The sequence below is a fragment of the Leopardus geoffroyi genome, chromosome B4 (genome assembly GCF_018350155.1).
Source record: "Leopardus geoffroyi isolate Oge1 chromosome B4, O.geoffroyi_Oge1_pat1.0, whole genome shotgun sequence".
In the NCBI taxonomy this organism is placed as follows: domain Eukaryota; kingdom Metazoa; phylum Chordata; class Mammalia; order Carnivora; family Felidae; genus Leopardus; species Leopardus geoffroyi.
The window spans coordinates 119,386,257-119,401,113 of NC_059341.1; the positions used below are offsets into that span (position 1 = coordinate 119,386,257).

Consider the following 14,857-nt stretch of genomic DNA (forward strand, 5'->3'; position numbering starts at 1 on the left):
TGTGGCCACACACATCTTGGTAGTAGGCTGGCTGTGAATGCCTGATTGGAGGGAGTTCCAAGCAAGGGATTGGAGCATCAAGAATATGCATCCCTTTGTGTAATGTCTGTGCTAACAGTGAGCAGAGAAATAGAGGGAGATAAGGAGTCAAGTTGGGTTTTTAGTCTGTTTCTTTGTCTTTTATTTAAAAAAAAAAAAAAGGAAAAATCACATCTTTGCATGCTGAAGGAAATGATCCAGTAGAACGCCCAAAAAAAAAAAAAAAAAAAAAAAGTATGATTTTATAGAGACAAAGAGAAATTTCTGGAATATTGTCCTGGAGTAAAAATAAGGAGAGGGATCTAGTGGGCACATGAAAAGTTTGACTTTAGATGGAGCTTCCAGCCCCTATTCTTTCTAAGTAAATCACAGGGTCCCTCTTTTTGTACTTTTGTTATTCTTACACATCATACATGCTGCTGCTCCCCCTAAACAACCTTCAAGTTTTTATCCCCTCTAGCTGATCAGTTTTCTGGATAATTTTGTATTTATTCCTATTCATTGAACCTCTTCCTTGCTACAGAATTGTCCTAAGCATCTGAGATGCCATAAACAGGACAAAAAAAGCCCCGGCACTCCAGGAGCTTGCACTAACAGTAGGTAGACATGAGCTGAGTGGTCAGGAAAGCCTTAAACACATTGGCTGTAGCCTGAATTTTGAGAAACAAATGTATTGTTGGTGGGGGACAGGGGTGGAAGATGTGGGGAGAAATAATGCAGGAAACAAATGGAAAGAACAAAAAGTCCAGTTTAAATGGAGTGTCGTGAGCAAGAGAAAGGATGATGGAGGGGGGTCAAGTGGGGAAAGGCTTAGGCTTTGTACTTCATGGGAAGGTGACTTAGACTGAATGTTTGTGTCCCTACCCCAGAATACATATGTTGAAATTTTAATTCCCAGCGTGATAGGATTAGGAAATGGGGCCTTTGGGGTGATTAGATCAGAGCACTCATGAATGGGATTAATACCCTTATAAAGAGACCCTAGAGATCTTTCTCATCCCCTCTGCCATAAGAAGACACATTAGGAAGACAACTGTCTATGAACCAGGAAATGGGCTGTCACCAGAACCCAAATCTGCCGGTACCTTGATCATGGACTGTTGCTTATTGTTCAAGCCACCCAGTCTATAGTAGTTTTGTTACAGCAGCCCAAATGGAGTAAAACCAAAGAAGACTGAATTAGATGCTGAGTGCACTGGTAAGTCATGAGCCTGACCCTGATTCACCTTTTATTTTTTTTTATTTTTTTATTTTTTTTTTTCAACGTTTATTTATTTTTGGGACAGAGAGAGACAGAGCATGAACAGGGGAGGGGCAGAGAGAGAGGGAGACACAGAATCGGAAACAGGCTCCAGGCTCTGAGCCATCAGCCCAGAGCCCGACGCGGGGCTCGAACTCACGGACCGCGAGATCGTGACCTGGCTGAAGTCGGAGGCTTAACCGACTGCGCCACCCAGGCGCCCCCTGATTCACCTTTTAAAGACATCTTTCTGGTTAGTGTATGGAGAAAGGATCTTAATGGAAGAGTAGAAGCAAAAAAAAAAAAAAAATAGGTAAAATGTTTCTACAGCCTTCCAGGCAAGAGATGGGGGGGAGCCTTGTTCGAGAATAGTGGCAGTAAAGATGGAGAGGGGTGGATGGATTTGTTTTCCATCTCAGAGGTTTAACTGGGATGACTTGCTGATGAATTGGATGTGAAGAGTAAGAGAAAAAAAGGAATCAACAATGATTCCTAAGCATTTGGCCTGAGTCACTGGGTCAAGCTGCTATTACAGAGATGGAAAAACAACGCAGGGGAGATTGGTTTGTGGGAACGATAAAACCTGCAATTCCATTTTGGACTTAATTTGGAAATACCTATCAAACACACAAGGGGAAATAGTAGACAATTAGCTATAATAAATAAAGATCGCTGACACTTCCGTGGTGTTTACTATGAGCTAGGCATGACTCTCATCACTTCACAAACATTAAATCAGCATAGATTGCATTTACATGCTTAGGACTGGGTGAGTTCACCTAGGGAGAAAAGACAGGGAAAGAAGGAAGCCCAGGAATAAGCCCTGAACACACCAGTACTCAGAGGTCAGTTAAATGCCCTTCTTCCCCAGATCCTCAGGTAAAAGTCGTTGGTTATGGGCTTTTGCATAATAGATCAGAATCCCAAATCCTATTTGTTGACAACATCTGCACAGACAGCTGTTTCCCTCCTATCTCTTGGCCTGTCTTCCAAAGTCCCAGGCATCAGTGGGAGGAATTCATGTAAATACCAGCTGTATACATAAGCCTTTCTATTTTCTGTCTAAAAATGATTGTCTCTAAGGATGCTTCCCCGGTCTTAGACTGCTGTTTATCTCTATTTGAACTCCCCCCACCCCCACCTCCCAAATGTGGGAAAACGTATTAAGTTTAAGCAAGCTCTCCACCACATGTTGGCTACGTGCTTCAGGTTGTGCATCTAAACGGGGCTATCTGGGGAAGAATTCAGCCACCTTCATCACCAGATTTATTGCTAATTTCTTCTTCCCAGGATAAGTTTTCACTTCCATCAAAACTCTACTCTCTAGTAAATAACCTGTTTAACTGAGTACTAGCACTGATATGTATAATTCATGTTTTCTCCACTTCAAAAGTAAGGTTGTCAATTTCCTTTTAGAGGAAAAACCATAACCCACAGCATCAGTCCCAAAGGAAACTAGGTTAGAGGAGGGTTAGTGGGTTAGTGGTCAGCTCAGTGGATGCCAGCACCACTCTTGGGAAAGCAACCATAGAGTTCCTCCATTACTATTCACTAATCAGCAGTCGCTTCTATACAGAAAAACAGTCCCTACTGCACAAATTCTAATGCATTGCATTCTTAAGACTAATTTAATGGCACTCACTTGAACCACTCTTAACGATGTGGTCCAAATGCTTAAATGGTAGGGTGCATTATCTTTTTTCCCACTATTTTATTATTTGAGGAGATCAGACTTGGCTTCTATTTATGATCAGCTCCAAGAGACTTAAAAGGGACTTTGATTCCAAAGTATATACATAAATCGTGTGGGTTTTTTTTTTCTCTTAGAGATGATGAAAGGGCAATATTTTTCTTTTATGTTTCAACACTAAACAGAAGTCCTTCTGAAATTTTTTAAATACCAGTTCTTATTAATTACAAGTGAAAGCTTAAAGAGGGTTTAAATAAGAGGAACCAAAATGATCATGTTAGTAGCAGTACTCCATGTATTATTTCTTATGTTGTTCTGCCTTGCATGCAAATTCTCTCTCTCCATAGAGATAGAGATAGAGATAGAGATAGAGATAGAGATAGATATAGATGATATAGATATAGATATATGGCACTCTCTTTTTTCTCTCTTTCTCTCCCTCCCTCCCTCCTTCTCTCATTGTTTCCAATTTTTAGTCCTTGTCCCATGACATTTCTCTTTTTGATAGCATCGTTTCTGACCTCTTCCCCAGGGTTTTCCTGCCAGCTTCTCACCATGGCATCCAGGACATATCCAACAGGGAAATCATACTGAAAATGAATCTGAAAGCAAGACTTTGGTTCATCAAGTAGATAATACAAGTCAGAAAATGTCTCATCCAATTCTCTGGATTCTGCCTATAATCTGCCATAAAATATCGAACCCCTGATTTTAAATCAGAACCTGAAATGGTTCCAGGATGTAGATATTTAAATGGAAATCTCTAGGGGTTTTCCTCTCCCATATAAAATTAGTATCTTGATTTTCTGCCAGTTTGGTATATGGATTTCAGATGTGCTGATGAATTGATTTTTTTAAAAAAAAATAGGACTACAGAAATAATCTACTATGGTATGTCTTTATTTGGGGAAACAGAATCTAATTAGAAAACTGCCTCATTATTATTTATGGCATGTTATAAATTAGGTTTGTGCTATGTCTCTTAGCCTAAATATTTTACAAATCCTTCTATATATATTTTAGGTGGAAATATAATATGCAGAGCTGCAACATTTTATGGGGAAACAACTGATCCCCCTGGGTTAAGTATTTTAACATCTTAAGTAAATGTAAATTTTTAAAACAGATCTAGGACGATAAACTGGCATAGTTGTATGTTGGAAGAAAGCCCTCTAGGGTATAAAGCCTGTGTTTTGAAGGAACAATCTAGGATTTGGGAACAGCTGGAAGCAAAAGGCCTCTAATGGATGTACGCAGAGTGTCTCTTCACCAATCCCCAAACCTATGAGGTTAGAACAGCCAGAGGAGATTGCATGAAATTTCACGTGAATAGAGGGAAGACAGGTGTTTCCAAAGCAGAAGAAAACTATTGTAGAGAAAACTACTGAGACGGTTTATCATATGTTCATATTTAATCTACTTCATTAATTCAGTTTTCCTAATGGTCTGTCATATGGTTTTTAAAGCCCATAAATTGTTTTGTTCTTTTTGTCTTTAATAAGAAAGTTAACATAAAAATAACTCTGAGAGCCTGTTGCAGATCTCCTTAAAAAATACTAGCATCCCTCCCCTGCAGGCTTCCAGGAAAGAAGAAGAGAATTTTCTGACCCAAGAGGCCTACCTGGCCCTCTGCCACAGTAAAGGTTAGAGCTCCCCTTTTATCAATTTTCCTTCCTCCTTATCACACTTGCAGTTAATTCATCATTTGGCACTTCTTGTTCAATGTATTTTCCCCACTGAATTATTCGAGGAATTCAGGAACCATGTCTGTCTGGTTTACTTATCTTAGGTGAGCACAGAGTCTGTTTTCAAGAAATATATGTTGAATGAAAAAACAAAGAACCATCCTCTTGAATAGACACAGACCCCCAAAGAAGTTGGAAAGTTGAGAAGGAGACCACACAGTAATACCATCATCAAAGACAACAACACAGTCACCTTCTATGAATGACTCACTCCGAGCGTTATTGGCTAATGATTAAGAACACAGGCCTGCAGTTCATCTGCTTAAGTTTGAAACCTGTTGCTGGCTGTGTGACAGCAAGCATGTGATTTAAGCGCTCGCTCTCTCGCTCTCGCTCTCTCTCTCTCTCTTCTCCACTTTCCCTATCTATAAAATGAGGATTCGAATGTTATTATTCCTCTTAGGGTCATTGTGACAGTTAACTGAAATGAAACTGAAGTGAGCCCTCAGTGAGGAGTATGCGTGAAGCACTGAGCTGGAGCTCAGTGAGTTCTTTACAGGAATACTGTAGCACAGGTGTTACTAGCCCCACTTTGCAGAAAACAGAACCCTGTTTCTTGCCCTAGGTCACCCAGTCAGTGGTAAATCATGGAGCTAGGATTACACTAGGACACACCCTTGCTAAGGTGTGGTCTTTGCACTAGTTTCAGTGACTCAGATAAGGTTACTTACCAATTAACTACTAACTACCACCACAGCTCAGAACAGATACCTTGGCTGGTAAGAGTGAAATATGGCCAGCCACACAGCAGGAACCAAGACCAATGTTGAATGGCAAAATCTGGCAAGGAACTTCAGCTAGCTGGCCTACAGAGGGCAAGATGATGCAAGCCCTTGTCTGCTGCTGGGGTGGTCAGTGGGAGCATTCCTACCCAGCCACAGAGTGCACTTCCAAAAGATTTCGCCCATCTCACGCCAGCCTTTAGAACTAGGTAGGGACCAATTAACTGTACTATCAACAAGGTGACAATTAACTAGTAAGTCACTTAAGGCATCAACAAACTCGGGTTGGATTAAATAAAACAGGAACAGAAAGTCTAAAAGCAGCTATCTCCCACTCAGGGAAAAGCTGGGGTACATTACTGAAATATAATTGCAGCTGAGTCACTAAGCAAGATGGTTCATTGTTTAAGCTAGAGCATCGTTTCTTTCTTGCAATTGTCAGTGTGACATTTTCCTCCATTTAAGTCACTGTTTCTTACAATTGCATCAGGCTGAAGATGTAAGTGTTGGTTCTTAATGATTCCTCATGTGCAGGCCTAGTTCTGTGTTAATCAGGAAGAAGGTAACATTTCTTATGTAAATACAGAATTATGGAGATAGCCACCCAGAAATGGGTTTGCATTCTAACTCTGCATTCACTAGCTTAGGAAAGACCCTCAGTCTTTCTGAGTCTCAGTTCCCAAAAAATGAGGATGTAAGTTCATAGTGATATGGTAGCAATTAAATTAGATCGTATATGTAACTATCAGTACAAAGAAACAAGCATCCCCTGACAATGTTCCTAGCATTTTTTTTCTTTTCCTTTCTATTCCTTTTCTTTTCTTTCCTTTCCTTTCCTTTCCTTTCCTTTCCTTTCCTTTCCTTTCTTTTCCTTTCCTTTTCATGTCCTTTTCTTTTCTTTCTTTTGTTCCTAACATTTTCAGTCACCTTGTCCACCAGTTATTTTAGATAATCATTACAGTGACACAATATGGTCAATAGTAGGTTAGCAGCATTCCTGACCTCTACCTGTGATATACCAATAGCATAATCTTCTCCATTTGTGACAATCCAAAATGTCTCCATATAGCAGAAGGCAGGAACAGACATTTCTCCCAAGAGGACATACAGATGGCCAACAGACACGTGAAAAGATTCTCAGCCTCACTCATCATCAGGGAAATGCAACTCAAAGCTACAATGAGATATCATCTCACAACTATCAGAATGGCTAAAATCAAAAACACAAGAAACAAGTGTTGGTGAGGATGTGGAAAAAGGGAACCCTCATGCACTGTTGATGGGAATGCAAACTAGTGTAGCCACTGTGGAAATACTATGGAGATTCCTCAAAAAGTTATAAATAGAACTACCCTACAATCCAGTAATCCCACTACTGGGTATTTACCCAAAGAACACAAAAACACTAACTTGAAAAGATACATGCACCTCTATGTTTATTTACAATAAATATATTTATATTATTTACAATAGCCAAGATATGGAAGCAGCCCGTGTCCACTGATAGTTGAATGAATAAAGAAGATGTGATATCTATACAATGGAATATTATTCAGCTGTAAAAAAAAGAATGAAATCTTGCCATTTGCAACAACATGGATGGAGCTAGAAAGTGTAATGCTAAGCAAAATGAGTCAGAGAAAAATAAATATCATATGATTTAATTCATATGTGGAGTTTAACAAACTAAAAAGAAAAAAAGAGAGAGAGAGAGACAAATCAAGAAACAGACTCTTAACTACAGAGAACAAACTGATGGTTACCAGCGGGAAGGTTGCTGGGTGGATGGATGAAATAGATGAAGGAGATTAAGAGTATATTTATATTGATGAACACTGAATAACATATAGAACTGTTGAATCACTACATCGTCCACCTGAAACTGACATAACACTGTATGTTAACTATACTGAAATTAAAATTAAAAAAAAAAATGTCTCCATACATTGTAAGTATCCACTGAGGGAGTAAAATCAACCTTGGTTAAGAACCACTACTGTAGGACAATAAATGTCTAAATAGATTAAGAAAATATAATAGGGACAATAAGCAGCATTAAGGTTCTGCATAATGCATATGGATTTACATTATTATTGTGTGTTTTTCCAGGCATATTCAACTACACAGGTGCAGGCATGAAGCAGGTAGAGAATAGGATTTGGCCAGGATTGGGCGTTTCCAGTTGAATGTGACAGGGAAATATATGGGCTAGCAGCTAACCTATAAAAGGGAATGCTGCTAAACATCCTACAATGTTCAGGACAGCCATCCACAATAAATAACTATCTGGTCCAAAATGGCAAGAGTACCAAGATTAAGAAAACTTATCCTAGACCCTTGCTGCTCGAAGTGTGGTCCATGGACCAATGACATCTTCATCACCTGAGATTTTATTTGAAATGCAGAATTTCAGGCCTCACTCTAGATTTACAGAACTAGAATCTCCATTTTAACGAGATCCCTGGGTGAGCTGCATGCACATTAAAGTTTGAGAAGCCCCTTTCAAGCCATCTTGTCTCCTCTCATGCTTACAACACTTCCTTCCTGCCTTCACTCTCACCCGTGCCTTGTTTGCTATTGCACCAACAAAGAGGCATTCAGAAGATATCTAACACATGCTTCCACTGTCAAAGTTCCCCACCCAACTATATCTGTATAACTAGGAAAGATTTCAGGAAGGAGTGCAATGATGAACTGTGGTAAAGAGAAAGGTACTGAGGGTGAGAGGTGAGGGGTACTGATAAGATGATGAAGTTGACAGAATATGGATCTTGGGGGGCTTAAAGTATTGTTGAAGTTGAAATACTAAAGGGAGAGAGCTAAAGAGATCGTGGACAGCAAAGATGAAAGATAAAAATGAAGATTATGAAGTACATGCAATTAATAATGAAAGATCTTGGCATGACTCTGGTGACTGAGGTATGTTCAAAGACATAACCACCAGAGAAGACGTCAAGAGCTAAGAGGCAAGAATTTGGGAACTATCATTTATGTGAATTTTGAAATTTCTAAGAATTTCGTCAGGAGGCACATTAAAGACCCATGAAAAGGAGTAATGAGTTAAAACCTTCAAGGAATAAAATGAGAGTGCTCTGTGGGGTCCATTGATCACGACAATAAGGGCGGGGGGAGGAGAAGGTGATATAGTGAGATGACATGAGTTAGGTCAAAATTGGGTGTTCTGAGAAGAGAAGGGTAGTGGTCTGGAGGCAGCGACATGGAGCAAGGTATACACCATGACCACCACCACCACCGCCATCACCACCACCTCCAGGCCCAAATGAGAAGCAGGATCCTCAGAGGAGAGTCAGATTTCAGAACCAGAAGTTGAAGAGAACATATAGGAAAAACTTTTGGACCAAGGACAGATTTTAGATGTTGTGAAAGGATGGAAGATGAGGTCAGATATAGAATATGTGAGGAAAAGGATCCATGGGGAAGGCAGTAATGTTGAAGTCTCAAGTTTCTTATAATGTCTGAAATAAACAAGGATAAATAAGGTGGTCATGCAAATTATCATCCAAACGGAAACATTTTCAGGGTTGGGAGAGGATGGTCATCCTAGGCAAACCAGGACATATTACCTTTTGGATAAAGGTTATGATAGGATTGACTGTGACTATCAATCTCTTTGGCAGATTGTGATGGTAAGGATGCGAGTATTGGCAGTTGAAATGGGGTGTTCTAGGACCGTGAAGCTTTCTGCAACCCTAAAATTATTTCTTCAAGTGCTGAAGGAGGCTGGAAGAGGAGTCCTGTATTGCTGAGGGTCCCTGAGCTCCAACAGGCTGGTTTCACCTACAAATTAGAAATGCTAAATAGAAGAGACTTTTATTTTTTATTGTTAACTGTTTTCAGTGTAAAGCTACCCAATGATAATAAAAATATTCTCAAAACGTTTTTAGCAAAATAGTCAACATGTTTGCACAGGTCACATACCCCAAAAGCAGCTAGAGCCCAGTGAATGTTTGTAGTTCTTGTCTACTATTTGAGAGCCTTTTAAGGGGAAAAAAACCAATGAGGCCCTCTAGCGGCCAGAATATTTCCAGGTAATCAGTTAAAACATCACAGAAGGAGCTGGAAAGAAATATGGGCCATCACTTGGTAGAGACCCTTGCCCTGAGTTAAGTGAACGTGTGTACAAGGATCAGGACTAATCACATCATAGGTGCTAATGAAGGCTAGACTTAACTCTAAGCCTAGAAGTTGGTTCTTACCCAACAGACGCTCTTGCTCTGGACACTGCCGCTGAAGACCACTCTACTCCACGCGACCACTAACACCCCACATCCTCACTCCCAACCCCAGATACAGAGTTTGGAGAGGACTCTCTAGGGTCAGACCTTTAAAACCTTGTAGGCTAGATTAAAGATCTTGATCTTTTTCTAAGTGCAATGGAAAGCCATTGAAATACTTCAAGCTGAGGGATGTGGGGGGGTGGGGGGAGTTTCATGTTCAAATTTGCACCTCAGAAAGATGGCTGTGGCTGCAGGGTGAAGAACAGTCAGGGAGCAGGGGCGCAGAGCAGATTCAGAGATCTCAGGAATGTGGTTATTATAGTAATAAAGGTGAGGATAGGATTGGAATGGATGGAGGCGAAGAGATAGAAAGAAGTCAACATATTCAAATGAGAATTAAGGAGTGAACTCAGCAGGACTTGGAGGTGTATTTCATATAAGGATCAAAGAGTGAGAAGAGTACGGATGATACTAGATTTGGAATGTGTGGTGTTCACAGAGACAGGTGACACTGAAAGAAGACATGGGCTGGAGGCAGAGCTGGGGCAGAACACGAGTTTGATTCTGGATAGACTTTGTTGGCATTGCTTTGGTTCATACATACTGTCCAAATACTGAGTAGGCAAATGACTGTTCTGGCTGGCAGCAAGGAAGAGAGGCCTGGGCTGGAGGCAGCATATAGTGAGTTGTCTGCATATGACTCTATTCTTTTAATCTCTCCATGGGGAATATTATGTTTGTTTGCTTGCTTGCTTGATGAATAATGGGTTGATTGACTGATTTTGATTGATTTTTGACTCTCTACAAAAAGAAGCCCCTTCCTTGGGCACCTGGGTGACTTATTTGTTAAGTATTGGACTCTTGATTTCAGCTCATGTCATGATCTCATGGATTCCTGAGCTCAATCCCTGTGTCGGCCTCTGTGCCCTGACCCCTAACCACTGACCACATGGAGCCTGCTTGGGGTTCTCTGTCTCCCTCTCTCTCTGCCCCTCCCCCACTCACACTGTCTCTGTCTCTCTCAAAATAAAAAACATAAAAAATTTTTTTTAAAAAAGCCTCTTCGTATTTGCACCCTGATCCCTTTTTGAGACTGTTTTGAGGCTTCCACAATGTAGACCAAAGGGTTTGGCCAAAGTTCCCCTAAGCTCAACACCTCTGTGGGACAGGCTGTGACAGGCTCAGCCAATGGGCTACTCTTTGCCAGAGTTCACCTATAATCCAAGATTGTGGAGCCAGGTGGAGGTTGCTCATCAGCCCAATGGCAACCCGAATAGCCTTGAGTCCAGTGTGTTTTGCTTCACAGCTCTTTTTCTGGTTCCTGATGCCCAACCCTTGATTCCTGCCCATTATCCAGACCTCCCGTTGGGTCTACAAGCCTCTCATATCTTCACATAATTGCTGTTTTTGTTTTTGCTTAAATTGAGCAGTTGCCTGAAATTAAGAATCCTGACTGGTACCTCTCCTTTATATTTATGTTTCTTTCTTTCTCTTCCTCCAATTTCCCTAAAGCTTTTTCTATCCTGAGTCCTTCTTTCTGATGGGCTATCTCTCTACTACCACCATCCTTTCTACACTGCATCATTCTCTTTATTTTTCCCTCCACGGACCTCTGCTCTCCTTCCCTCTCTGGTCACAATGTCCAACTAGGGATTCAGGGTTAGAAGTAGAGTGAATACTCTGACTTCATAACATCAAGATTTAAAACTTCTGACAAGTTGGAAAGAGAAGCTGAAATCAATGTGATGAAATTTAATTGAGATAAATGGATATTTCTGAGCTTAGCTTCTAAAATGAAGCACAGAAGATAAACCAGCAATGGTTCCACAGCCAATTCTATTAAAAAACAAAAGAAGTGAGAAGTGGGATTGCCAGACAAAATATGTGGGACATACTTACACTAAATAATTCTTCCTTGTTTATCTGAAATTTAAATTTAACTGGGTGTTCTGTGTTTTTTAGTAAATCTGGAAGCCTTACTCTTGAGGTTTGAATTGACTGAAAGCTCAGTACACGCCTTCAGACATGGGTGCCTTGGAAAGCACATCAATTTCGCGGTATGACGGGAAGGATGACGACTATATGAAAGAACCCCAGGATTCACTGAGCCCAAGAGAGCACATGCAGAGTGTGCTGGGTCTTTCCGGGCCCACTCTTGGAGAGATGCTGCTGGGTTGATGGGCAGAGAGAATGGAAATCACATCTTAGGTGGGATAGCTGAAAGAATGTGGGAGGGGAAGCCCTAAGTGGGTCATGCCATCAAGACCTCCAGAAAGACTGACTCCTGCCTTTTCTTCTATGACTGGTTCTCCAACTTCTCTTCAATTCTATGAGCAGCCTAATGGCTCATCAAGAAATTTATCTTCTTTTTAGGTTTGTCAAAGTCAATTTCTGCTTCTTGCCACTGAAGATCTCAAAGGGTACAATCGTTTTTTTCCTAATATCTACCTGGATCTTTTCAGAAGAGAATTTGGCCATATTTAGAGAGCAAAACTAGCACCTGGAGGTGAAATCCGACAAGTCAACATGGGAAGGAACTTTCTAATTATCCAAACAACCTGAACCATAAAGGTCTATAGATCAGTGAGAGTCCATTTTCTGCAGAGGTTCAAGAAGAGGCAGGATGATCCACGGATAGGGACAGGATTCCTGATCTAACTGGGTAAACAGACTGGATCAGATGCCTTATAAGACGTGTTTTGTTTTGTTTTAACTTACAGGATCTTGTTCAAATAAAATGGCAAATAGAAATTAAAACAAGATACACACAAGCTGAGCAACTGTGGTAGTTGCAGATGAAAACCAAGTTTCCCCTGCTTATCCTTATCTTAAATTTGTAGGTGTTTCAGCACAAGACTTGTAGAAACTTGGGACTCTTTGAAGCATAGTTTTAAAATCACTGGATTAAAATTGCTAATATTTAGGGGCACTTGCAAGTATCTCTGGCACCCTCTTAAGTACTTTTTATGTATTATCTCATTTAATGCTCCTCAAAACTATGTGAACTAAGTACATTATTAGCCCCGTTTTACAGATGAGGAACTGGAAGCCCACAGATGGTAATTGACTCATTCAAGGTCACATGGCTGGAAGATATTCCCATCTTCCAAACTTCAAATACAGGAGGTCTGACTACTGAGGCTGAACTCTGAACCACTGTGCTGCTTGCTTTTTAAGATCTTATGATTGAACGAAGCTTGAGTTTCAGTGCTTACCATTCCTTTTGAGTTCTGTGTTCCTTTCATTCATTTATCATCAGATTAATTTAAGCCTTTCTAGGCTTCTCTAAAATAGCACCAACTCAGATGAATTTAATTTGTTTTTCCTGACCCTCAGTTCACAGTTTTCCCTGTAGCTGGTTTTCCTTAATTAGTATTTTTTTTTTTAACGATTTCACATACCTCTCTAAATTAGGTGCTTTAAGGTATCAGCTCTTAGGGTTGGCTGTAAAAGATCAAGTTGCCTACCAGGGTCAGCATTCATTCCGTCAGTTGGATGTTCACTGTGCCTCCTTTATCTTTTCACAGCACAACAAACTGGGGGGAAGAGGCTTGGTTTGTTTGCCAGGCTTCATTTGACCAAGTGATGATGGAGGTTTCTCTGGTGGTCACCAAATGGGAGGAAGGCAGGCAGATGCAAAAAACAAAAAACAAAAAACCCGGCACACTAATTGTCCTGGTGTTCGCCGCGACCTCTCTTCCCCCTGTCATGGAGCATCGACAGGTAGGTTTGAAGCAGCAGGAGCAGCCTGACCTAATCAAACGCTCTCCAGACCATTCCTAGGAAAGCCGCCAGCTTCGGCTCGCAGGGGTCAGCGGCCACTGTGAGCGGCATTGCTGTCACCCGCTCTCGACTCAGTATGATCCTTGACTCTCTCATGCTGTCAACGGCATCCTACTGTTCTCCGTGCCTGTGTGAGAAAGTATATACCTAAAGGCACAGGCCAGTAGGACCAGGCTGTAAGTTGGAGGCCCAGATTCAGGGGAAGGTTCAGGATAAGCCTCCTCTCCCTCATGCACCTGTTTCCCCCTCCCCACAGGTGGGCCCACTGTTGCCCTGAATTCCCCCATTCATCCCATTACTCACCACCTCTAACAGGCTGTCAGGGTCCCAGGTTTCTCTCTGCGAGGTGCTCTCCCATATTGTTTGTCTAACGTCACCTGTGAACCTCCCCACCCCAGGCATCGACCGTTACTTCATATTTTACCAAAAAATGGTGTAAGTTCAGCACTCCATAAATATAAAATGGTGAATAGCAAATTTCCCCCATACCGAAGCCATTTCATTTTCTTCAGCAAAACGGTTCCTTTTATTTCTATGCAGAAAGCCCAACGAGGGAAATTTCTTCATTGCTCAGACAGCTACAAAATGTGATCACATTTTTTCCCCACAGCTAATGTGCTCTTATGTATAAAATTTAAATTTGAAAGTCTGAGCAGATGGCCTATAAAGTTCTTGTTTTCCCTCTGAATTTAATTTCTTCCTGCTTATAGTGGGGTTTTTTAAATCATTTGAAAAGGAACAATAAAATGTTTCTATAAATTGTAATAATCATTATCTTGACGATTGTTCTCTCCCAAAGGTATCCCAAAGGAAAAACCGGATGCTTGACATTGGGTCTGGAATCTTATCTGCCCTGTCTTGTTCTCAACATTAATCGGCACCATAAAACTCTGCCAGTTGGGCCCTGTGCGTCTCAGAATTGGTCATCATTCTTACTCGAACGAGGCAGAAGTTTACCTTATCTTAGAGAACAAAAGGTCAGGGATGAAATGACCTAAGAAAATTAGCCAGATACAAAAATACAACTGGAATGTTTAGTCTCTTTTAGAAAATACTGTTTTCGAGTGCCTTAAGAGCCATTTCATTTCATTTCATTTCATTCAGAGCCATTAATGAGCTAATTATCTTTTTACTAAAGGAGACCCGTAGGACTTCAACTTAGGAATACTTAGTTGGTCATCAGTTTGGGTGATTATATGTAACAAAGTTGTGTTGTTTTTCTTTCTTTTTTTTTTTTTTTTAATTTTTTTTTTTCAACGTTTATTTATTTTTGGGACAGAGAGAGACAGAACATGAACGGGGGAGGGGCAGAGAGAGAGGGAGACACAGAATCGGAAACAGGCTCCAGGCTCTGAGCCATCAGCCCAGAGCCTGACGCGGGGCTCAAACTCCCGGACCGC

At 40.9% G+C, this 14,857-nt stretch overlaps 1 long non-coding RNA gene across 1 annotated transcript; it reads left to right on the top strand.

Annotated features, from left to right (window-relative positions):
- Positions 1–1,058: 1,058 nt before the first annotated feature.
- Positions 1,059–14,595, top strand: LOC123590871. The gene is made up of 3 exons (XR_006709009.1): positions 1,059–1,237; positions 13,202–13,397; positions 14,257–14,595. It is a non-coding gene; the product is annotated as an uncharacterized LOC123590871 (long non-coding RNA).
- The last annotated feature ends 262 nt before the right edge of the window (positions 14,596–14,857 follow it).